Source organism: Polyergus mexicanus, unplaced genomic scaffold, assembly GCF_030449975.1.
Source record: "Polyergus mexicanus isolate NDT 795.1 unplaced genomic scaffold, iyPolMexi1.0 SCAF_6, whole genome shotgun sequence".
NCBI classification, from domain to species: Eukaryota; Metazoa; Arthropoda; class Insecta; order Hymenoptera; family Formicidae; genus Polyergus; species Polyergus mexicanus.
The window spans coordinates 476934-503093 of record NW_027223326.1 but is presented as its reverse complement, the minus strand read 5'-3'; the positions used below and the strand labels follow the sequence as shown (position 1 = coordinate 503093).

The following is a 26160-nucleotide window of genomic DNA, read 5'->3' as shown; positions in this document are numbered from 1 at the left end:
ACTCGGTGATTCAAAGAGAGCTTTTGGAAAGCAAAATAACCTCTGTTGGTTTTTGAAACACACAACAAATATATAGGAAGAGTTATATTCGGGAAGATCTGCTTTTTAAACATCGATAAATCTAGGGAAGAAAAAAAGGCGCATGCGCGTACCGCAATTTTTTTAGAACATGTTTCCATTTGAATTCGTTTACGCATTTTTATGTATTAAAGAAAGAGAAATAGGCGTTTTTTTTTTTAATATTTTAACGTCAATAACTTTTACGCGAATATTTTTGCAAATGGAGAATTTACATATATAACGATGTAGCGCTCTCTTGAAGCGCAAATTAATTCTATATAAATCTCTGATTGCGTGATCCCACGTTTTTCAACGTAATAATACAGGATGCTTGTTACACCGCTGTCGTTTTTTCCGTTAAAGAGAAAATTAAGAAGTTGTGAGACGAGTTAACGTTGTTGCTTCATTATACGCTTTATTCGCCTATTATCTTTTTGTCTAAAAAAAAAAATAAAAAAAATAAATCTCTCTTGCCCTCCGTATTTCGCATAATTTTTCATACAACACGCATTAAAGGGAATTCCTCAGAAGTTGATAAGGGCACGAGGAATTTTTTTACGCAGAGCAAGCAACGCTATGAATCGTCGTCGTAATTACTCGAGTATCGCAGTAGAAATCAACATAAAAACAATGCTAGCTCGGAGCCAACAAAGACGTGGAATCTGCTATAAAAAAAAAAAAAAAAAAAAAGTTCTATAAATTTTTTCTATTAATATTTATTAATTGATAAGAATAATTTTCTTGTTCGCGATAGATTAAATATTGTATTTCGTTCAATTCTGTGGATATTATTTAATACTCTATATTATTCGAATATCGCGCGCGAATTATTATACGAATTATAATATTTATTTTCGCGCGTGTTCTTTATTACACATCTCTTTCATCTATTTCCTCAGCTCTTTATCTATTATGTATTCTTCCTTCTATATACATCAAGTTATTTCCATCAAGTCCCTGTGGGAAAAAGATCGTCACGCACACGTACCAATCTTTTTTCATCGTTAAGTAAACCAATGGAGAAAAGTGGCGGACGTGGAAATGACAAAATCGCATCAAGGATTAATCGCGAACAGTCAAGATCGCTCTCATAAATTGCTCTCGTACAGGAAAGCCCTCTTGAAGAGAGAGAGAGAGAGAGAGATTCTCATTATTTAAAGCACATTGCGAGAATGTCATCGGCGAGAAATGCCGCGACGGTACGAAAATCGAGTCGTCGTTGTCGTCACGTCATCGTCGTCGGAGATCAGTGATTTCTCGCGCGCGCGCGCGCGCGCGCGGATGGCAAATCGAATCTCCGAGAACGTTCGCGCGATCAGAAGAAGATGGAAAAGCGAGGAAAAGTCGAAGGGCCGCGCTCGCCTGAGGGTATCGGGAGGTGAGGAGATATAGAGAAAGCCAAACGGGGTTTCGAGGACAGATGAGGGTTGGAGGATTCGGGCGACGTGCGAGCGTAGTATAGAGGGTTAGGGAAAGAGGGAGGAAGGGAAGGAGGGAGGGCAGGATACTTGGACGTAAAGGGGACGTGAACGAAGAGGGTTGAATTGGCGCTTGCGCAATACCGCTTTTATCTACTTGTCAGCCAAGCGAAGCTGCCACCACCCCGGCTCTCTCGTCTCTCTCTCTCTCTCTCTCACCCTCATCCCCTATCTCTCGCTCTCTCACCCGCGCGCGCGCGACGCCGCGCTACTCGATAACAAACTCTACAGTACCAGTACTGGCACGGTACTCCGGACCACCGGATCGCCCTCTTCGCCGTCGCCACGGTGGCAACATCGGTAACGCAGACGTGTCAACGAGAATCGTGATGCACACGGCGCGAATTTCGCGTAAATTCGATTAACGCGCTCGATAATTGAAAAATTTGCACGCGCGATAACGCAACTTTTCCTCGATCGACGAATATATCGGTAGATCACCCGGCTTTTCGCACTCTTCTCCGCTTTTCCCGCGGAAGAATTCTCGCGAGATGCGTCTTTCCCTCGGCATCGTGCGTGCGTCAGGACGCGCGTCATTGATCGCGATCGCAGTAATGCGAGGATCAAGCGACTTCAAAGTTTCACTTTTCCTCCTCCCACAGTCCCTCGCAGTCTCTCCTCCGATTTAACCTTGCCTCTGCGATTTATATCTATCGCGCGGAGATTTATATTTGTTTTTAAAAATTTATATTATTTAATCTAGAAAAAGTGAGTGTCGTAAGTTGATAATATTTTTACATACATAATTTTGTAAAATTATCATAAAATTAAAGTTACATCTTATTTTGCTAATCAATTACGAATCTTTCAAAACTAAGATGCGAGTAGATCCCATGGCTAAATTTGGCTACAAGCTAGCTTCACCAATGTCGATTAACGTAAACTGTGATTGACCGAGGGTCGGTTGTAGTAGCAACGTCGCTTAGGGCTCTGACATCGGTTAAGTTAATCTCATCTCTCTCACCATGTTCATATCATAGATAAAACTATAATCTACAAAGAGATAGCCAAAATCACCGGACCCAGGTCCACTCGACTTATCGCGATTGATACAATACCAGCTCTCCAACCCTCTTCTCCATCTTCTCCATCTTACGAGAGAGATGAGCGACGCGAGGATTATTTCCGCGTAGGGATATTTCCGTTTTACAGCCACTCGAAATGATATATACTCTCTATCACAATCAGCGTGTGCGTTTTACAGAAAGACCGAATCGAGAAGAGATCGATCGAAATCACGCTCAGCGTTAATCGAAGAGCCCCGCTTTGTTCGCTCTCGAAAAAGACGATCATCCGTCCACCTTTTGCCGTTCTCTTTGTGCGCTGCTGGTTATGGTGTATAACTTGTTGCTCCCGGGCAAACGAACGTGCAATTTCAGTTCTTCACAGCCGGTCATCGATGGCAGATTGCCATGTCCGCTTTTGGAGATCCTCTTTTTTTTTCGTCGCGTTCTCCGCCTCCCCCGTCCGGCGATAAAAACGAAAGTGAGGAGGTGGATGGAGAAGATAGTCGGATAAAGCAGAAATATCTGCTTGAAGGATATACGGGAGATCCCGGTCCCGTCCTATTCTCGACCGACCCTCCTCGTTATTTGCGGCTTAGGACGGCGACAGAACAAACACAGTCGTCGCGACCAATCCCCGATATTTGCTGCTGCGATTATCCCGCTTTCTCACGCCAATTCTTGCCTGATTTCGACCTCCCTTTCGACCTTTGAGCGAGCTCAATCGCCGACGGATATTGGACGAATTTAAAAGTTCGGAACCGTTCTCTCGGGTCTCGAAATCTCCATCTTTCCACGCGAGAGATCGAAACGACTACAGGATATCATCCGCGGATCAAGATTATAGCGTGGAAATAAAGTTCTCCCTTCGCTCCGGATAATTATCACAATCAGGCTCGATCACGACAATCGATGCGTGATCGAAGAATGAGAGTGCTTCGCGATAAGGAGATTTAGTTGAATAAAAGAGACAGAAAGAGACAGAGAAAGCGTCTCACGTACTCATGAACGTTAATTAAAATTAATCATAGTTTGATTCGCTGTCATCTTTTAAAGATGGAACTTTAGTCTGACTAATATTATAACAAAATTCTATGACGAAATATATCACCTCGATAAAGATCATCATTTCAATTCTATTCGTATTTTAGTACTTGCGTCTCGTCTTGAGTCTCTCTCTCTCTTTCTAACACAAAAAGAATTCGATTTGCAGGACAAGGCGCGGCGAGATGGCAAATTGAATTTTTCTCAGTTGTCCATTACAAGCCCCAAAGGGCTAAAAGTTCGTGCTCAAGGCTGAAGGGCTTTATTTATTAAAAAGACGAAACCTTGTGCAAAGGCGCGCGCATCCTACCCTCTCAAGATTAACGCTCAATTTTAGGGGCGGATTGTGATAAATTGACCGAGTAAACTGGACGGAAGTTCCTTTGCGGTTTCACCGGTCTTCTCGACTACGAGAAGTGGCAGGTATTAACCAATTATCGTGTTACTTGAAGTGGACATTTGCACTTTTCGACCCGTTCAACCGTCAACAAACCGCGCGTTCTCCGGCGGAACGTGAGGTACGAGACCTCGCTGCGAGAATTAAGTAGTTACGGATAGCTTTGGTCAGACCGTGACAACCGTTTCCCGCTGCTTAAAATTCTGCCGTCGAACAGACGCAGATTTCTTGATGAAGTTTGATAAAGTGAAAAGATTAAGTAGTTACGGATCAGCAGGGACGGGATTTCATTGATACTTCCTCTTTCCTATCAAATTTTCAATATTAATTATTTAATTTTGAACGAATCAAATATAGATATATAATATGAGCTTATACGTTAAATTTTGCTATAAATATTTTTTATAAAAAATCAAATTATTTGAGATTCCTCTTTTCTCCGTTTTCAGCAAATGAGAAATAAATAAGACTTTCTTTCCATCGAGTTTCGATTGTTCTATGGATTAAAGTTGCGCTTCCACTCTCGAAATTCCGCCAGTAATAAATGAATTCTTCCTTTTTAACGCAATTAAGCCATGAAATTAAGAAAAATAAGTATTCGAGCGTCGCTTTGAGTATATCTCGCTCCTAACTTTACAATACTGCAAACTTCTGTTGGCCGCTTCTTGCGTCCCGGCAAATTGCGCGAGTTAAACAGTTACGAATTGCTTACGCTGTAACACCCGTATTTCTTCGGCGTCCTGTCGCAAATTTGTAACGTCATTTATTGCGAGTGGATTTCGGGGAACAATAAAATTTTAAACAGTCACTTTCCTTTCATCAGACAAAACTAATTTTTCTCTATCGTTCAGAACGTTTACGGCTCTGCCGTGAATTTCCTTTCACCGCCCGCTCCGGAAAAAGCTATGGAAAAAAATTGAGTAGTTAAAGATTAAGTTAAGTCAGCCTAAGTTCGTATTTTTCATTCTTTCGCGATTTTCTCGTTGTTATTATCTCCCTCACTCCCACATAGATAAAAAAATTATGTAATTACTGTCTTATTATTAATACGACTTAATATTACAAAACCTTATTTAAGCATGTAATTAGCAAATCGCTTTTATTAAACAATCTTCTCATTTTGTCACTATTTCTATAACGCGTAATGTAATTTATAAAAAATTAAAAAATTATATTGTATTAATTTTATCGCGTTCAGATTTTTATTGGCCTTCTTTTTCAGCATTTATCGATTGATATCACATATAAACCTTTTATTTATAATCAATTCTAATATTTAAAAAAATTATATTCTGTTCTCATTATTATTTGCAGGATTTCTATATTTGTGGAAATTTGTTATAGAAGTTTTTATGATTTACAAAAATTAAAATTATCGATGTACTCGCTTTTATTTTTATAGATGTAAGGACGCTTTATAATTTCTTATCATGAAAATTGACTATTTATTCAAGAATAGTGTTTTTTAATTTTCAAAAAGTAAAGAGATGTAAGGAGTACGTGCTCCTTCGGGTAGATTTAATTCGCATTCTTCTTGCTGAGAACCTGCCGCTGATTTGTGACGTTTTTCCAACCGCGGCGGACATTCCGAAAAGCTATGAGGACTAAGGAATTACGAACCTCTTTTCGAGTGAGAGAATCTAACACGTATATCTCCTCCAGAAAGCTGGGAACGGGAATTGTTTCACCAAGTTCTCGCTGCGGACACTTAAAAATTTTGCAATCGATTCTTTGAAAAGTACTTTACGAACTTAAAAATACAGGATCGGCTAACACGATCTCCTTTTATTCGGAATTTTTATAAATTCCGATATCAAGCAGAAAATGTAAGATAAAAATCGTCAGATATTTTTCTTCCTCTACATTCTGATTTGTGATAGATAATTATAAAGCGATCGACGGTCATAAAGACTACCATTTGTCTTTTTTTCCTTTACTCGCTTGTCGTCTTACATATATCCTTTATATCTTCCCTTTTAATTAATTGTTCGCTGTTCCCTCTTTTAGGCATGTCTCTTGAATAATTTTCTCGGTTTCTAACTCTTGTAAAGTCTACCTTTATTGCTTATCAAGCAGCTTCCGAGGTCTCGTTACACAATGATGTTGGAAATCGGTTCCCCTTCGTAAAGATGATCATCCAAGATGCGGCTCCCTCACGCGCTTTGTTTGTTTCGTCTCGAGAAACAGCGAGCCGACCCGCCGACCCTTTAATTTTCCTTCGACGCTCCGTACGATGTCGGCAATTTCCGGAAGAGTCTTCGACACGGATCGTCTTTCTTCGTTTGTGCCCGTCATCGATAAAAGAGTCTTACACTCTTCTTATCACAACTATCTCTCTAATACGATATGCTCTTTTAAATCTATTAAAGCGGACGGATTTAAGGACGCGTATAGAACTCCATTAAAAATTGCCGACTTAACGATTTTCGAAAATCCGTGAATCGTCAACGTCGTATCTCTCCTCTATCTCTCTTCCTTTTCTTCATTCTCTCTCTCTCTCTCTTTCGTTCCGATATCGAAAGAAACGAACGACAGAGGGAAAGGAAAGAGGAACGGCGACTAATTGGAAAGCCGACCGCGGAGATTAAAGATTTCCCGGACTCGCCCTTTTCTCTCGCAGCGGCGCTTAACTGAAATTACGTCAACTGGCGAGTGCGGTTGTGCATTATCGACCGACATAATTGGGTATTCGTTAGAAATAAATGGCCGCTAATGCGATTTCCGGCAGGTATCTCTCTTCTCTCTCTATCTCTATCTATCTATCTATCCATATATCTGTCTCTTGCCGTCCAAATCATGTAGCTAAACAATACAAATTTTTATAAATAGCAACGCACGCACGCGGCCCTTCTTCTTCCGTAATAATGATTAAAGGGTTTAATCATTTGCTACGCCGGCGAGACTCACCGAGGCACGGGAGAACCCGCTGAAAATCATCGTCGCGAAAAAATCGGGCACGTCGTCGCCTTTACGGCAAAACCCATCGTCTGGTCGTTATATCCCAGTGCCGTTAACGTCGTAGACAGTCTTGTGATAAATTTCCAGCACACACAGTGAAATAAGTTGCGCCGTGGATCATCAGGTAGGTCCCCCACTTTCTCGTTTCGTAAAATTTGTGATACAGAAGAGGATGCGAAAATACGAGATATCCATGTTTCTCTAATAAATCTTGAAATGGCTAAAGCCCAACAGAATTGATATCATATAAAAACAGCTAGAAATGTTCAATAATGAATAAATTATATGAGCCATTATATAAGCTCGTAAAATTTTCTCAAAATAATCATAAAAATGGTGTATTATTTTGAGACAAGCGCGTTAGCGTTAATCGTCGTGTAATATTATAAATCTCATATAATTTTACGCGGAATGCGCGACCGCACAATAACATTTCCAATCACGTTTGCGATTTAATGGCGGATTTGATTCGATTGTTGCCAATATAAACGCCGACCAGCTATTATACTTTCGAAATCCTATATTGTAATGACAGTTGTGTGTAATTATGGGTTTAATATTATTTGAATGTCCGTGTCGCGGATAGGAGGGCAAACGGGATTGGTAATTGTTGTTTACAACGCGCTGCTGTCCGTCATTGTGCCAGTGATAACGGTACCGGTGCACCGGTACCGGGAGATGACGGATTTTATTAACGACGTGGAAGGAAAACTAATCAAATGTCGATCGTCCCGTGTGACTTGCTCAGCGCGCAGAGTTTAAATTTCGTTTATCCTATATTTCGCCGCAAAAGTAAACGCCCGATAACATCGCAGGTGCGCGAGATCCTAAACGATATAGATATCTTTGATAGAGATGCGTGATACGATTTGACATATATTGTAATTACGGACGTAATAATTACCCGCGATTTTCAAATTCTCCGTTTCATTATACTGGGTGGCCCATTTTAATCCATCCAGTCGAATATCTCAAAAACCAAGCCCGGAAGAAAAAAATGTTTCAGACAAAAGTTTAGTTTCGAGGGGGCCACAAGATGGTACCATTGATTTGATAGAATAATGATACAAATCAATTAGTATAAAAAAATAATAGTTTTTAAAAAAATTCTCATTATTCTGTACATAAAAGTATTACGGTAAGATTATCGAAAACTGAATATTTTATGAGATATTTAATTTTTTTTTATATCGAAAGATGTCAGATTGAAATATAAAATAACTCAAAAAGTACTGAATAAAAAAATACTTTATTATAGTGTTTTGGAAAGCTCTCGATGTCAGCTACAAGAATACTAAATAAAAAATGGGGGTTTCCATTTAAGATTTTAAAGTTGACCTTCACATGACCTTCAAATGATTTTCCAAGGTCAAATAATTGTCACCATCTTATGGCCCCCTTGAAGCCACACAACTTTTGTTTGAAACATTTTTCTCTTCCGGGCTTGGTCTTTGAGATATTCGACTGGATGGATTAAAATGGGCCACCCAGTATATTGTTACATCGTTGTTGGTACATTTAATACATACATACGTTGTCATTTTAATATTTCCATGCAGAATTTCTTAAATTAATCGCGACGCGAAATAAATTCTGTCATCGTATGAACAGCGATCAAGCTTAAATCTGGCTTATACATGTAGCCTCGCTCAATTCACTTTGGCAAACAATGAAATGCCATACGATCGTCGCATGTAATATAATTTTGGGATCATTCGACGAAACGTCACACGCGAATATCTTTCGCTTGTGCTCCCTTCTCGATTATGAATGGAAAATTACGTAATCGTGACCGCGTTAAGTTAAACCGTGCGATGTGTAAGTTTGATCGGAACTAACCGCCATCGTATACGCGATATCTCAACTTTTCCAAAGTTCGATATTCCAACACCGTAGAAACAAACAATATCTTCTAATGCCAATATTGTATTTCTCTCGCAGCTGTTCGTTTATGCATAAGGATTGCGTATCTTTGCGAGAGAAGCGTGCGATTCTCGCGCAAAACCGGATACGAGAATCGACAGATATCGTACACCTAACATAAATGGATTAACGATCGAATCATTTATATTAAATCATATTTGACTTTCTGTCGATCCCGCGCTACGTTGCTACACCGGGGAACTCTGCACGCAGTTAATAAATGATTGACAGGATTGAGCAGATAAGCCAATAACCGAGCACGCGCGATCTCATTAAATCTAAAGCTTTACCCTGTATCCACCGTCCCTTATTAACTTTGTATTCGTAAAAGTAATTTTCTTTTTTACGCTGCGTAATTACACGTAATCTTGAATATATTAAACGATTTAAAATATTTGCATATAAAATAAAAAATAATGCCTTTTCTGATACCTGAAATACATATGTAAATAAAATTCACTATGCTTGATATATTTCTTTCATTGCACACATACGCGTCTATGTACGTAAATATAGCAGTATATATTGTTGTATAAAAAGATAATGGAACACGTTTTTGGCTTTTACATAAAATACGCGAGTAACGTTGTTATAATCTGCAATAAATAATTGACGCTTCAACGATGCCAACGTCGAAAATATTTTTGACGCTCGATACGTGAAACGCGCGCGGCGAATTTTCAGGGGACGCGAAAAATAAACTTCCTAAATCTTCGTCACGTTTTGAAATTCAATTTTTCCGCATGCCACACGCGGTACAAATGTATCTCGGTTGAAGTATCTCTCCCGTGACGTAGAAGTGCAAAGCTTATCCGTCCCGGGCAGCTTTTGGTATTAATCTGACTGGACATAAATCTCACACTAATCCAGGTAACGCTATAACTCCGTAGCTGACTCTACATCCACGCTTGCCGCTGTTGTTGCAGCGGGAAATGCGGAACTTGTTGAATATACAACGTATATTCGAGAAGTCCGCAGTTACGGAGGAGTAACCAGAAGTATCGTACCAACGATTAGCCCATTCACAAGCCTTTTACAAGCCGGTCGAGTCGATCGATCCCGAGTGCTCCCTTTAAAGGGAGAAATCGAGCAATTCGCGAATCGCGCGGTACGACTAATTTGCATTTTAATCGATCCGATTCCCGAGAGAGCGATATAATTGCGCCAATTCCTTGAAACAGCTCGGAAAGTCGTTTGGCAAATTACGTCGGTCTTTGTACATTGTAGACAAAACTCACACAGGGATCTCGCTCTTCAAAAAAAAAAAAAAAAGGAAAAAGAAACTTTTTCGCGCACAGGAGAAATTATTGAATCGCGTTAAACAATTTTTATATTTATCCGTTATCTTGCTAAACTTTATCGCCGTTCGTTAAAGCGTCGCGAATAAAATGGTAAAGATTTCATCGCATCCGACCTTCGTTGCTATGATACGTTACGTTATTTTTAGCCGCAACCTTTTTTCGATCTTAAATCGCTACGCCTCTCCTGCATAAGGCGTGAAATAATTCAGACGCGATGGCTTATTGCATTTATAAAGGCGGTCGGTTTTCACGGTTGGAACGAGGTCGAACGGAGGAGATCCAGAATTTTTCCGGAGATTTTACCGCGACGATCTCCGTCGCACGTGACGATTGAATTTGCGCTCATGAGAACGTCGTATGGCATTTACAGAACAAACTAAAGAGATTTTTAAATTACAGGAGCATCTCTCGCGATGTCGATACTTTAGACGGGATAATTTATCCATAGCCTCTCATCATAGGTCGTTCATTAATTTTCTTTCTACGAGGGTCAATGACAAGAGGGCCTTTCGACCATCGTTAAAAATACTAAAACCGAACATCGCGTCATTATTTTGTGCGCCGGCAAGTCATCGCTACTATATCATTCTTATCCCAAGAGATTAATACCACGGCATTGATTGATATGGTATGGTATTTCGATGGTGGTCGCGTACTCAATTCGGCGTGTTAATTATCAACGTTTCGCCCTACATTTCGTGTCGCGGAAATAATCCGCGCCAGCTCGTTTCCGATTTCGGGCGATGGAGAGAAAGGGGACGAGCCAGATTGGCCAGAAGCGCATCTCGTAACTTAATTAACGGGAAGAGCCGAGGTCTTTTTCCATCCGCTTCGATCATTCGCCGGATCCGGGGGATTGAACAAAGTGAGGAGGCGTTCCGGCTGCAAATTGAATCTTTCGTATCCTGATCTTATTTCTATCTCTTGACAAGATAATTTTCGAATTTCCCGTACGAACGAAACGCGAAATATCGTCGTTAAATTTAAATTTGCCCCTTTTTTTTTTTGGTTTTTAAATTTTCTCGAGTACTACCGTTATATTTAAGAGAATTTACACAAAGACTTCGAGAAAGAGAGAGAGAGAGAGAGAGATACAATTTCAAATTAATATTACTTGATAACGTTGAAAATTTACTTGTTTTTCTATATTCCGCTACATTACGTTCGCTTGCTCGTGTTCTTGGCACATAGCAACCCTCCATAAATAATATTCTCGTGCCCTACATTATTATGCTCTTCGACTTTCATCCCTGACGATAAATCTCTTAAGAGGAACGTCCACATGACACTCATGAATTAATTATTTTTATACGTGCGGTAAAGAGCGAATTTATTGCATTGCTCTGCGAATTGAATAATATCCTTCTTTCAGCTCGCATAGAAATCCAGTTTCCCTAAACGGAAACACTTCACCTGTCTCGTTTCATCCACTTGTACATTCCAACTTGGGGATCCTCGGAACCCTCGGGTCACACACTCGAACGGTCTGTGCGACAACATACCGATTTGATTCAATTGAATATAACCGAATGGAGAACAGAGAGAAAGAGAGAGTAGCAAGATAGAGACGGGCAAGATGTTGTTTTCTGTAGCGTGCTTGAGAATCACCGCCCGTACTGCGTCTTCTGTTTCGTGTAAAGCGATGTAAAGTATATACCCATGGCTCTTCGAGCACCATGAGATTTTTAATCTTGGAGAGAGCTCCATCCTCTTCCGGATAATACACCGATAGAAAACACGATGAGACTTTATCAAGCTTAGCTTAGGAATGAGCCGCCAGTCGTCTCTCCATTGCCACATAATTTTTCGTTATTAATCAATGCGTTATATGCTTTGCATAGTTATTTATAATTCGGCGAATATTTAACCGATAATTATGAGGCATATGTTTCGCGTAAATATCAGTTTCTATGCAAACTTATCACGTCATATTTCAATAAGCGACCGCATACATTGCATTCATTTCATTATTGAAATAAATGAGAATGCAGCGGAAAAGCGTTATATTTCATATTAACGATGCGGCAAACATCTTTGGCGCGAATTAATTTAAAAAGAATAAACTAGACGAAATGATTAAAGAATGTATTAATTAATCCGCGTTTTATCTCTCTGTGGGGAAAAAAAAAAACAGATTTAAAAATATTTTTTACAACTTTTTAGAGATTTCTTGTCTCAAAAAGAGAAAATGTATGATATCAAATAATATTAATTTTATGAAATAATTTATTATTAATTTATCTGTTTCAAAAAGCGTGTTCTAAATTTCTAAAGAATACCAACAATTTCATATTGTGAAACATACGTAACTAAAAGTAACTGTGTGTTATAAATTTCGCGTTAAATTTGAAATTATAATTTAATTTTTTTACGCGACATTGCGTATTTATAATAAAAATTTTTTAAATATTTATTATTAAAAAATTTCTATCAATCAGTGTCATAATTCTGCCTGCAGTATAAAATTGATTTTAATCCGAGAAAGATAGAATACAATATTGTCATGTAAAAGTACCATTAAGCAAAAATCTACGTCTCTTAATCCATTTGTTAGAATATTAACGCACCTATATTACGGATAGATATTCGCAATCGGGATTGCAGATGTGGCCGTGAACAGCGAGAGAATATATCACTCGTATTGTGTGGCATTTATATGTATGTATGTGTATGGAACGTCCAACACTTCCGCCAATAAAAGTAGCAAAGGTAGATGAGCGAAGGATACGCCGGATATACACCTTAACGTGCTCTCTTCCGGTGTGCAGACCCGTGCGAATTCGCAGTTAGATTTTCCATAACTCCATCGCATCGCGCGGCGTGAAAATCTTTAAAACGTCGCGTGAAACTTCGCCATGCTTTCATATTGCATCGATCAGTTTTCCATAGTTTTCTGTCGATGCATTCCCGATAGACGTGCAGGTATTGTTTGATTCTCACGCCTGAGGCAAGCGCAAATGGGACGTGTCAAAATTAAATCAAGTTTATATCATCGCGCATCGTTTTCTCAGAAAAATAAAAATAAATTTTAATATTATATAACATATTTTATTAATTAGACACACGGAAGAAATGAAAAATATCTACCGAGAGAAATAATACACTATAAAATATTTATGTAAACTTTATCTTGCAAAAAATTATTAAATTTTGATCAAATAAACAGATATTTATACAAGAAATATTATTACTCTTATATACATTATTTACATATATAATATAATGTATATTATATTATTTTATATAAATAATACATTATATTATTTAGATAAGAGATATAAATAATATTTAAAATGCGATTAAAAATCATAATCACATTGCAAAATATTGGGTTGAGTAAAGAGTCATTGCGTATTTTTTGTATGTTTTTCAAAGTCATTTATTTATATAAAGAACAAAGATCAATCAATGATATATTCTCCGTTTTGTTCGATGACCTTTTGCCATCTTTCGGTGAGCTTCATAATTCCCCGTTCGTAGAAGGACCTGTCCTTATTGGCGAAAAACTGAACAAGGTGCTGATTTACCGCCTCATCTGAATTTAACGTTATTCCACGCAAGGAGTTTTGAAGAGAGCGAAACAAGTGGAAGTCTGACGGCGCAAGGTCAGGCGAGTATGCTGGGTAGGGCAACACATCCCATCCAAGCTCCAATAATTTTTGACGGGTCGCCAAAGATGTGTGTGGTCTCGCGTTGTCGTGATGGAACACAACTCCTTTACGATTGACGAGCACCGGACGTTTCTGGATGACAGATTCGTTCAAACTGTCCAATTGCCGACAGTACACATCCGAATTGATTGTTCGGTTCCTTGGTAGGAGCTCAAAAAACACCACACCCTTCCAATCCCACCACACTGAAAGCATAACCTTCCTCTGATGAAGTTCTGCTTTCTGAAGTCGTTTGAGGCGAATCATCACGTCGGGACCAAGACCGTTTGCGTTCCACATTGTTGTAAACAATCCACTTCTCATCACTAGTTATCATTCGTTTTAAAAAAGAATCGTTTTCTTCACGTTTCATGAGCATATCGCACATGTTTATACGCGCCGTCAAATGAACTTCTTTGAGTTCACGAGGAATCCAAATATCGAGCTTGCTTACGTATCCCAGCTTCTTTAGGTGGGCGTGAACACTTTTTTGACTGATCTTCAATGTTTCTGCAATTTCTCGTGTAACATGGGTTTGACTTGATCAATGCCTTTATTTTGTCGTCATCAACCTCGGTGGGCCTTCCTGACCGAGGAGCATCTTTGAGATCAAAATCACCAGCGCGGAATTTCTTGAACCAGTTTTGGCACTAACGTTCTTGTAGAGCATCGTCACCGTAAACTTTACGCAATTTTTCACAAGCTTGACGCGCGTTCTTCCCTTTACGGAAGTAAAACAGTAAAATATGGCGAAAATGCACAGTTTGGTCTTCCATCTTCAACTTGTTGTAAAATCTCCAAAACTCAAACAAATCGCTCAATTTTTTTTTAGAATGAAGCTTAAACCGTCAGCTGTTAAATGATATATGACAAACATATGTGTGAATGACTCTAGTACTGCCAAAACTGAACTAATGCCATCTGTTGCAAAAATACCCATTGACTTTTACTCAACCCAATATGAAAACTACTTCTTGTAATATAATTGTCTGCAAGTTTTCGTTGTACCTGTCTTTTTCGTAAAATATTTTAAAGCCACTGTACAAGTCTAATCAAATATTTTCCGGACAACGTGTATAATTTGTAATACACTCACGGAGCTTTAGCTCGAGAGAAACTAGGATATAATAATCCCCGACAGTAAAAGCACGAGCGGCGAAAACATGCTGCCGGTCACGAGCAATTTTAATTAGCGTAGAAGAGAAAGGGATCTGACGCGACGCACGACGCGACTACGAATTACGAGCGATAATTTTCCCATTGCGATCGCGCCATTGTCATCGCAGTCGAACGGACGGCGTGTATTTTCGTTATAGATGCGCGGCTTGTAAAATTCGCGGATAAAGCGCGTCGAGACGGCGCGCCGGGTTATCGTTAATTGATCAAATTAATCACGCCGTTGCCGCGCAACCGCGGCGTGACAATTGGACGTGTTTTTTTTTTTCCCCACAAAGAGATTTAACGCGCGGTTTTCTGTCAACTTTGAGGAGTGAATCACGAGTGCGCACGTGTAAAGCCACGTTATGATGTATTGTGAAATGGGACTCGTCTCTAAATGGATTCTAGCGATGTAATCGGGTCATGGTCGTGGCGTTTGTTTTGACGTCATCGATAGTAACGTTGTTAACGTTACACTGTCAATAATCTAATTTCATTCGTGTTTTCTAAAATGTTATCGAAAACGATACAAGTGCGAGTGAGACATATGTTATAAATATATATTGTATGTTTTTTAAAGTTTCTCTTCAAATATAAATATTATAATGTAAATCCAATCTTGTTAGAAAGAGAACCTAAATTATTCGATTTTTCAAAATTATTTTAGTCAGATTGTGGTTTCTTTTACACATACATTTACTACATCTGTATGGTATTAATTCATAAATAATCATTTTCGAAATATGTACAATATTTAAAAGATACGAAGCAAAAATATCATTAAAAGATGAATTTCAAAAATATTAAAAATTACAATATCTATAAATAATTTAGAGATCCTTTAACTTTCTAAAAAAAGTATTCTGAATTACAGACGGCGTTAGAACGTCAATTTTTACGTTCGCACTCAGACACGGCCGATCGCGTTCGTATCGGAAGAGAGGCGGGGATTTAGCAGCCTCCATCATTAAAGTTTGAAGTTCATTAGAGATACGCCGGTGCCGACGAAATAACTTTCCCTCAAGTTGTTACACTGTTCGCTCCTTCCCTTATATCTATCCCGTAGGACTTAAAAGTCTTGTTCTCAGTCTGCTCATCTCCTGAGAGAATACCTCTCTTCTCCCGACAATGTCTCCGAGTGCGGGGTCGTGTCATTTTAATGACACGTTTCCGATTGCTTTCGCCAAGAAAACCGTCGGCCGACAGATGCACGCAAGATTAAGGAGGAGAGTGTGAGTTTAGCGCGACGCCTTTTTTTCTCTCCTCTTTTTTTCGAGGGCGATGTCGCGACGGGAGTGATATAACACCGCGTGTCAGCCGGCGGCCCTTGTCGCCGTTTGAGAAGGATAAAATCCGCCTTTGGAAACTAATAAAGGCTAATCTGGATTTATTAAAAAAAAAAACAGCTGACGACAACGACGTATCACGATGTTCAATTTTTGGATTTAAATGAAATTATGTGTTATACAGGATGTCCCATTTTAAAGGACCCACTAAAATATCTCAGAAACACTGCGTTAAATCGAAAAATGTTTCAGACAAAAGTTGTGTGGCTTCAAGGGGGCCATAAGATGGTGACAATGATTTGACCTTGGAAAATCATTTGAAGGTCATGTGAAGGTCAACTTTAAAATCTTAAATGAAAACCCCCATTTATTATTTAGTATTCTTGTAACATGCTGACATCGAGAGCTTTCCAAAACACTATAATAAACTATTTTTTTATTCAGTACTTTTTGAGTTATTTTATATTTTAATCTGACATCTTTTGATATAAAAAAAAAATTAAATATCTCATAAAATATTCAGTTTTCGATAATCTTACCGTAATACTTTTATGTACAGAATAATGAGAATTTTTTTAAAAACTATTATTTTTTTATACTAATTGATTTGTATCATTATTCTGTACATAAAAGTATTACGGTAAGATTATCAAAAACTAACTATTTTAATTTTTTATATCAAAAGATGTCAGATTAAAATATAAAATAACTCAAAAAGTACTTAATGAGAAAATACTTTATTATAGTGTTTTGGAAAGCTCTCGATGTCAGCTACAAGAATACTAAATAAAAAATGGGGGTTTCCGTTTAAGATTTTAAAGTTGACCTTCACATGACCTTCAAATGATTTTCCAAGGTCAAATCATTGTCACCATTTTATGGTGACCCCTTGAAGCCACACAACTTTTGTTTGAAACATTTTTCAATTTAACGCAGTGTTTCTGAGATATTTGAGTGGGTCCTTTAAAATGGGACACCCTGTATGTTTAGAAAAAAATAATTATATCTATTGTACAACCTATGTATACGTATGCATGTATGTATTTATGTACACATGTCGGATGCGTGTGTGTTACATCTATATACCGGTTTTCCGTCATGCATATATACGATTGACAGATTTAGAATTTCTATTAATTAGGATAATTTCATGAGCTATATTTTTTCAATAATTGCATAAGTATAAAATCGATATATCGCATTTGTTAATTAAGACATTACGTAATTTCGTATAATCAAACTCTGTATAATGTGTAAAAATATATCACAAAAACGTATAAATTTACTCAAGTAATGCAAAAAGCGATATCTCGTTAATAGCAAAATACTATTTATAATACTCTGATAAATAAGATAGATTATATATATTACAATACGTTAACATACATTTTTATAAAAATAATTAAATTATTATATATATATATTGCTGTTGCTTATCATAAATAATATAGATGCGTATATACCTGTACATATACAAAATACATATACATATATCGTACAAAACAAAAACTTTTTCTAAAAGAGGATAAAGAACACACACCAAGTATATATATAAAAAAAAAAAAACATTAAAACCTATATGTAACAAATAGAAGTTTCAAAAAATAAAAAATTGTTACTTTTATACGTCTACGTAAGTATGTATGTGTGCGCACTTGGCGTTTTTTACCGTAAAATAAAAATTTGTCACTCACCGATCGATGCGTAACAGCGAAGTTGGTGACATTGAAGCTACGTTGATCTCTGTAACATATAAGATCCAAAAATATATAGCAGCATCATATAGAAAATAATTAATTTTACAAAAAATTATTATTTTACACATTGAATTTTATATTCGATACGTACGACAATAAACAGATATCTAAAATAAAATTAATTTTATAAATTTAAAAATGATAATTGCTAATTATTGTTGATTGATAATAATTGTTTTTACCTAGTACTTATCGCGATCGCGTCTTGAAAAATAATAACGTCGATACAAGCGGCATATGCCATTATCTGTCCGGCTTAAGTATTTACTACGAGATTTGTTAAAATTTATGAAGAATTATCTTTTCTTTCAAAATATTAAATACGTTAATATTTATGTACTGTAATTAATCAACTTTAAAATAATTTATATAAAAATTTCTTCTATTTCGCGATAAAATATTTATCGATCAATCTCATGTCACTTTACTTTGTCCCAAGTGAAATAAAGTTAAATAATCGATAAGTAAGGATAAACAGATTAAGAGAAAATAAATTGGTATGTATGTATATATGCGCATCTTCTCCACTAAGAGTCGCATTATCACATTTTTGCTGCATTATTATTATTAGATGTACAACTTTGCTTCCGCCGTTTTCCTATAGATGGCTTTAGCGGTAAGTAGTGGTCGAAATAAATAGATCATAGACGTCATGCGATAAACTTGAGCATCTGTCAACATAACTCCATAGAAACATTAATCGATTTGTGTTTGCATCATAAAGTTATTCTCGATTGAAAATGTCAGTTTACGAGCCAAATTCTCGGCATTTGCGGGAGGTTTTAATTTTCTGCTTCAATATGAAGAAATCTGCGGCTGAGGCTCATCGAATGCTCTCAAATACTTATGGTGAAGTCGCTATTAGCGAAAGAACGTGTCGCGAGTGGTTTCAACGCTTCAAGAACGGTGATTTTCACGTCGAAGACCGGCGTAGCGGTGGAAGAGAGAAGATTTTCGAAGATGCAGAATTGGAGGCATTACTTAATGAAGACTCGAGTCAAAGTCAAAAAGAATTGGCACGATCATTGGGAGTGACTCAACAAGCAATTTCAAAATGTATAACCAGTTTTTTTTACAATAAAGCCTCGAATTTCGGAAAAAAAACGGCGGAAGCAAAGTTGTACACCTAATACGAGGCACATTATCAATTAAGTATACCTACGTTTGAATTTCTAGAATAAAATCCGCGCGAATGTCAGCGTCGCGGATGATCGTGACGTTGAAGCGCATTTTAATTAATGTCACTTTGCGACGAAATGATCTGCCTTTTTTTTTCTTTTATTCCGTACAGTTGCGATGAGCGGATCGGGAAGCCTCGCGGATTTTCAGCGCCGCGATTTCGGCCGCGCATTTACGAGATATGTCCGAATACGTTCATCGATCATCTACGGGGAGGAGAGTTAAATGCACTGTTGCGTCACTCGCGCAATTTGACAGGGCAGTGCTTTCGGAAAATCGATTTGCTGGTAACATGTGGGTCGATGTCACGTGCAACGTGACGTCGCATCGTTATAGACAATTTATTATCGGGCTTTCAAAGACCTCTTTACCGATACAGTATCTCGCTGTTTTATTTTGCTCTCTCTCTCTCTCTCTCTCTCTCTCTCTCTCTCTCTCTCTCTCTTTCTTTCTCTTTCTGTTTTTCTCTTTTGCGCAGGCGAGATTCCTTGAAAACGTAAATCGTGACGACTATGTCGTTTCATATTCTCGTTGAGGCAAATCCGGGCCGGGCGTTTTAGATATCGCTTACTAAGCGGAACGAGAGAAACTTACATCCTCGACGATACACAGCGGCAAAACTGTGTCGCGAGCGTTTCGGAGGCGCTTTTTAGTGAGATCGTCGGGACGCGACGTATGTCGAAGAAAATTTATAGGACGCTCCGCACGAGCCATTAATTTTGCATTTCGGAGCGATGTGTATACATGGCTAAATTTCTTCTCCTAACAAACGTAATTTATATTTATTCGATAGAAGAGTATTTATCTCTCAATTCTAGCGATTTAACTTGTCCTATTCTTTATATGATTCGACAAATACTATCAACTTTAATACATTTACAATCCCAAGATTTATAGAAATAAAATAGATGAAAATAATAAAACGATTTTTAAACATATCCATGTATAATATATATCGATTTCATTTATATATATATATATATATATATATATATATATATATATATAAATCAAATATAATATTATATATACAATTTCATGTCTCTTTTATATTTCCTTTTTATAAAACTGTTCAAGAACCATTTATCAGAATAAACTTCTTGCGGCTCATTTTTCCCGAACAGTACAAATATCCTAGGTGATTAATCAGCTCTCTCTCTATATATAATAGAGAATTATTTTTACGCTAAAATAACATTGCGTCTCAACTTGAATCATTAATTTTGCGCTCGTTTGTTTTAATGATCGTGGATTTTTTAATTACTTTCGGAACAATACTCCGTGACGTATTTTTATTCTTTATCCTTTTCTTGTAAATTCTAATGTCATTTATTAAAGAGAACAAAAGCTGAACATTGAAGCAGGTTAATCCGATATGTCTCCGTAGATTTCTCTCTTGTATACGCAGATAACAATTTCATTCGTATTTTCCTGCATGTTCTCCGTAGAACTTGCCGATCTGTATACGACAGTATGACGAAGCTTTATCCGTCGCCCCAAGTTTGCAACGAGTCACTTTTATTTCCTTTAGGAGAAGCCAATGTGGATAGTTTATTGACCTGTCGTTAGATGACAGAGACAGATATTTTCCGGCGACAAGATTCGAAGATCGTTGCATACAGACGTGCATAACGTATACTCTCGCATTTTAAAGTCATCATCGATCAACGAAAACACGTGTTGCCCGCTGCAACTTTTTGAATAAATAAAAGTTAATAGTCTCCGCGATCGATAAAGAAAGCTTGGCATTTTTATGATATGTGTAAGCATATCGCTTACACATATATTACACTTTTCCTATTATAACGATAAACATTCTCTAATATTATCATATATATTCTAAATAAATATTCTATATTTTTTTCATTATTTAATCATTATTGTTTAATCATCGACACAAATATTTAAGCATCAATATTTTATGATATTATTAGGTGCACAACTTTGCTTCCGCCGTTTTTTTTTCCGAAATTCGAGGCTTTATTGTAAAAAACTAGTTATTGCTTGTTGAGTCACTCCCAATGATCGTGTCCCAATTCTTTTTGACTTTGACTCGAGTCTTCATTAAGTAATGCCTCCAATTCTGCATCTTCGAAAACCTTCTCTCTTCCACCGCTATGCCGGTCTTCGACGTGAAAATCACCGTTCTTGAAGCGTGAAACCACTCATGACACGTTCTTTCGCTAATAGCGGCTTCACCATAAGTATTTGAGAGCATTCGATGAGCCTCAGCCGCAGATTTCTTCACATTGAAGCAGAAAATTAAAACCTCCCGCAAATGACGAGAATTTGGCTCGTAAACTGACATTTTCAATGGAGAATAACTTTATGATGCAGACACAAATCGACTAATGTTTCTATGGGGTTATGTTGACAGATGCCCAAGTTTATCGCATGACATCTATGATCTATTTATTTCGACCACTACTTACCGCTAAAGCCATCTATAGGAAAACGGCGGAAGCAAAGTTGTACACCTAATATGTCTATATTATTTTATGTACGCATGAAGGTAAATCGCAAGTAGTTTGTCGAAGCGAATAGCGAGGCAATAGCCATTCTTTCCGAATGGCTTATAGGAAAGCTCCGCTTTGCGGATTATTAAAAGCTACCGTCAGTTCAGATTCCGTATGACAGATAGGAAATGCCTATAGCCGTTAACGTTCTCCATTTATCAAAAATCGTACACGCTACGTCAATCTCGGAAATTGGCATCCGTCAGTTTACGTCTTTTTCACAGAATGTATCTTAAAACGTCTACATCATTTGCATACATTTTACTGTATCGCGTTTATAATTTATCTTATAAAAACCGTGGTATAAAAAATTATATCGAATATAATCATACGGGATGTTTGACATACGTTAATGTAGATTTATTAATCATAAAAAAAAAAAATTGATAAAATAAGAAGAGAAAACGCGTAGAAATATATATTTCTTACATCATACAATACATGTATAAAAAATATTACATTATTACATGTCTAATAAAAGAATGAATCTGATTTTTCTAGACTTCAATAGATTATTATTACCTTTTTCATTCGCGTAAAAACAGAGAAGCTTGTAATAAAATCGAGAAAGAATGCGGTGTCAATGCCTTCGATGGCCGCGAAAAAAAATCGCGACATCAAGATTTATTGAAATATTCTATATAACAATGTATCATGACACGCAGTATTGCGTTTTATTGAAAACACGAAATTCGATCTTTCCATTGACAACATATCGAGAAGAGATAGTAAACTTTTCGCGTTTTATAACGTTTATCTCTCGGATAGGATTAGAAAAAAGCTCCGATCTTTTTGTGACGGAGAAAGTTTTAACTATTTAGTTGATCCGATAGAGAAAGAGAGAGAGGAGAGCGATCTCTCTCTTCACAACATCTCATTACTATATAACTTACGGATAGAGTCATAATACTGTAAATATAGATATTACAAACAATTATCTCATCCCCTTCCATGATAAACGATACTTGTCGCGTAATCTATATTCACGACTATTCGCGCGATATTGCCCTCTTTTGCAAGTAATTCCATTATTTCACGCGCATTTATCGACACAGTACTAATTATTCTTCGTCATTGACGTGCTTTTAATGTTTCTAATGTCTCACGTTTTAGCAAAGGAAAGATGATTCGGATAATTGCCATTTAAAGTGAGTGGAGAATATTACGTAGGTATATAACTGCAGTTTTTTTTCTCCAGGTTTAATTACTCTTCGCTTTCCGTTTTTGCAAATTGCATCGGACAGATACGAGATATCGCACGCATAATTTCTATTTACCGCTGGTAAAAGTTTCCGTTTTATAATTTCCTAAAGTAATAATAAATCACTTAAAAATACTTCTGTGCAAGAGAAGATAACGCCCGAGAGACTAGATAAAAAACGATTAAGGGAAGAAGAGCTACGTTTAATGCGACGCCGGCATGTATAACGACTTTAACGATCGCTAGGTTTAACGTATTACTGATCGCGCATCTTGTGTTTTATAAATTCGATTATAATGCTGATACGTAAGCGAAAATTTGGCTATTTGCATCTCTACACTTTTTATCGCTCCTTTCAGCAGCTGCATCATTTCGTTGCGCGATCATTATTTATGTATTTTCTAAATTAGTGATTATATGTAGCGACAACAAATTTTATTCAAATTTAAATAATTAAATATTAATATGTGTGAATCATATAATAAATATTTAATATATTCTCCAGAAAAAAAATATAATTATATAAGATCATATATTGTATGATGTATTATGTTCATTTCTCTCAAGCTATAATAAACACATTGATAAAATCTTCACATAATACAAAAAATGTTAAAAAAAAAAGGTCTTAATTTTCTATTATTTAACGATGATATCCATTACACTGCATTCACACGAAATTATGAATATTTTTATGAACAAAACCGATTTATATGGGCAAAAATAGAAAATGTAAATATCGAACAATAATTGAATATCGTTGGAAACGATATTCAATTATTATTCGATATTTTTTAACGTTTAATGACGTATCAATAACAACCCGAGTATTTTTGGATTTTATGACGTATCGTTCCGGTCAGTTCATATTACAAGCGCATGTTTTTTTTTTTTCCGATAAATTATATACCGTGACATACAAGTTGTGCGTGCACAAATAGATTTTTACATTCTACGATTATCGCGGCTGTCAAACTGGCACTGAATGAAAAACGCATCAGCGATTATCGCGATAAATTATCGCGAAATGTCGCTGTCATTTTCAGCTGAATGTTTCACTCTTTGGATGATATCATTGATTCGTTGCGAGCAGCGCGAAACAATTTTTACCTATATTTATTTTTATCTTTCGAAAAAAAAAGTAGTTTTTTTTTTTATTATTATTTTTATTAAGCGTTTCTTCTTACGGAAAAAGATTTAATTATAATAATGTCAACGCGTGATGATGATAACGATTAAAATAATCGTACGAAAGAAAGATATATACAGGGTGTCCCATTTTAAAGGACCCACTCAAATATCTCAGAAATACTGCGTTAAATCGAAAAATGTTTCAAACAAAAGTTGTGTGGCTTCAAGGGGGCCATAAGATGGTGACAATGATTTGACCTTGGAAAATCATTTGAAGGTCATGTGAAGGTCAATTTTAAAATCTTAAATAGAAACCCCCATTTTTTATTTAGTATTCTTGTAGCTGACATCGAGAGCTTTCCAAAACACTATAATAAAGTATTTTCTCATTAAGTACTTTTTGAGTTATTTTATATTTTATAATCTGACATATTTTGATATAAAAAATTAAATATCTCGTAAAATATTTAGTTTTCGATAATCTTACCGTAATACTTCTATGTACAGAATAATGAGACAAATCAATTAGTATTAAAAAAAATTGATTTTAAGAAAATTATTTACAATGTATTTTTTTAAACAATTATTTGTTTTTTTGGCACTAATTGATTTGTCTCATTATTCTGTCTCATTATATAAAAGTATTACGGTAAGATTATTGAAAATTGAATATTTTACGAAATATTTTATTTTTTATATCAAAATATGTCAGATTATAAAATACAAAATAACTCAAAAAGTACTTAATGAAAAGACACTTTATTGTAGTGTTTTGGAAAGCTCTCGATGTCAGCTACAAGAATACTAAATAAAAAATGAGGGTTTCCGTTTAAGATTTTAAAGTTGACCTTCACATGACCTTCAAATGATTTTCCAAGGTCAAATCATTGTCACCATCTTATGGCCCCCTTGAAGCCACACAACTTTTGTTTGAAACATTTTTCGGTTTAACGCAGTGTTTCTGAGATATTTGAGTGGGTCCTTTAAAATGGGATACCCTGTATACAAAACCTTTCAAGCTTTGAACAAAATACGCATTTTATTATTGTATATAGTACACATCTCGCTATTGGAAAACAATAGCAGTTGTACATCATAGCGTGACCGCTCATTGTCAGTATTATCCGATTGTTACAACATCGCGAGGCGAAATGTATTCGCCCCGCGAGCCTCAATTTATGCAAAAGTACACCTTGCCCTACTTTGATAGATATGCGGTCATGCCATAATGATTCCCATTTTGCGTCTTATCGCGCCTGCGATACACGTGGAAGTTGTTACTGCGTCAAATGAATTCGAAAAATGATTCTATTCTGAGATCACGTCATCATCGTCGCGATGTGGCAGATCTAATTAGCCGTAATTTCCCTCATAATTCTAAACTATTTCTTTATCGAGAATAAAGTCGAAGCGCCAAATCGAACGCGTATCTTTCCGTCACGATAACAAAAACTGTTCCCTTTGCAACACACATGTTTTCCCGATGAAACGCATCTCGTGTTCCCTCCTTCTACCACGATCACACAAACGATAATTACGTTGGAAAAAGTTTTCGTATATACGGCACGTTGGCACCGATTTATCTTTATGCGATACCGTAGATATGATACTGAAACGTTTTATAAATTAGATCGCTGATACCGTCATGTCCCGGACCTGTCTATTTATCTGTCTGTCTGTCTGTCTGTCTGTCTATCTATCTGTCTCTCGTTTCATGCTCGCCGCTCCGTACGAATAATAACAAATCCAATGAAGCGAAATCTCGGAGCGACGCTACGCGCGCTCTCTCGCAATCGCCGAGAAATATCCGCCGCTTGTAGAAAAATGCAGGGCGAAATCTCTTTATCTGTTGCTTTTCTCGGTGGGAAGATTTCGCTTGGAAAATTGCAATACCTCTCTACGTGAGCGCCGATATATAGGCTCTTCCTTCCTTCTCATTTCCTCACTCTTTTTACTGTGTATCGTGCATACACGTAATATCGTATTGGGTGCTCTCCATATATTTTATCTCGTGCATTCAAACAAGTGTATAAGTCGCGAAAATTGCACACACAAGTGCACGCGTAACTACTCTCTCTTTTTCTATTTAGTATAATGTATAAAATATTCTTGCGAAA

General features: G+C 36.8%; 1 protein-coding gene across 9 annotated transcripts in view; it reads left to right on the top strand.

Annotated features, from left to right (window-relative positions):
• Positions 1 to 1784: 1784 nt before the first annotated feature.
• 5-ht1 (serotonin receptor) overlaps positions 1785 to 26160 on the top strand; it is a 128314-nt gene continuing 103938 nt past the window's right edge. Inside the window, exons 1-4 of one of the 9 annotated variants that reach the window (XM_070297228.1) lie at positions 1800 to 1838; positions 3756 to 4009; positions 6506 to 6711; positions 6813 to 7065. The gene's annotated coding sequence lies outside the window, so the exon portion shown is untranslated. Of the gene's footprint in view, positions 2256 to 2296; positions 4010 to 6505; positions 6712 to 6812; positions 7066 to 26160 lie in introns of those variants that run through there. The other 8 variants (XM_070297232.1, XM_070297230.1, XM_070297229.1 and 5 more) reach the window with 8 other exon arrangements.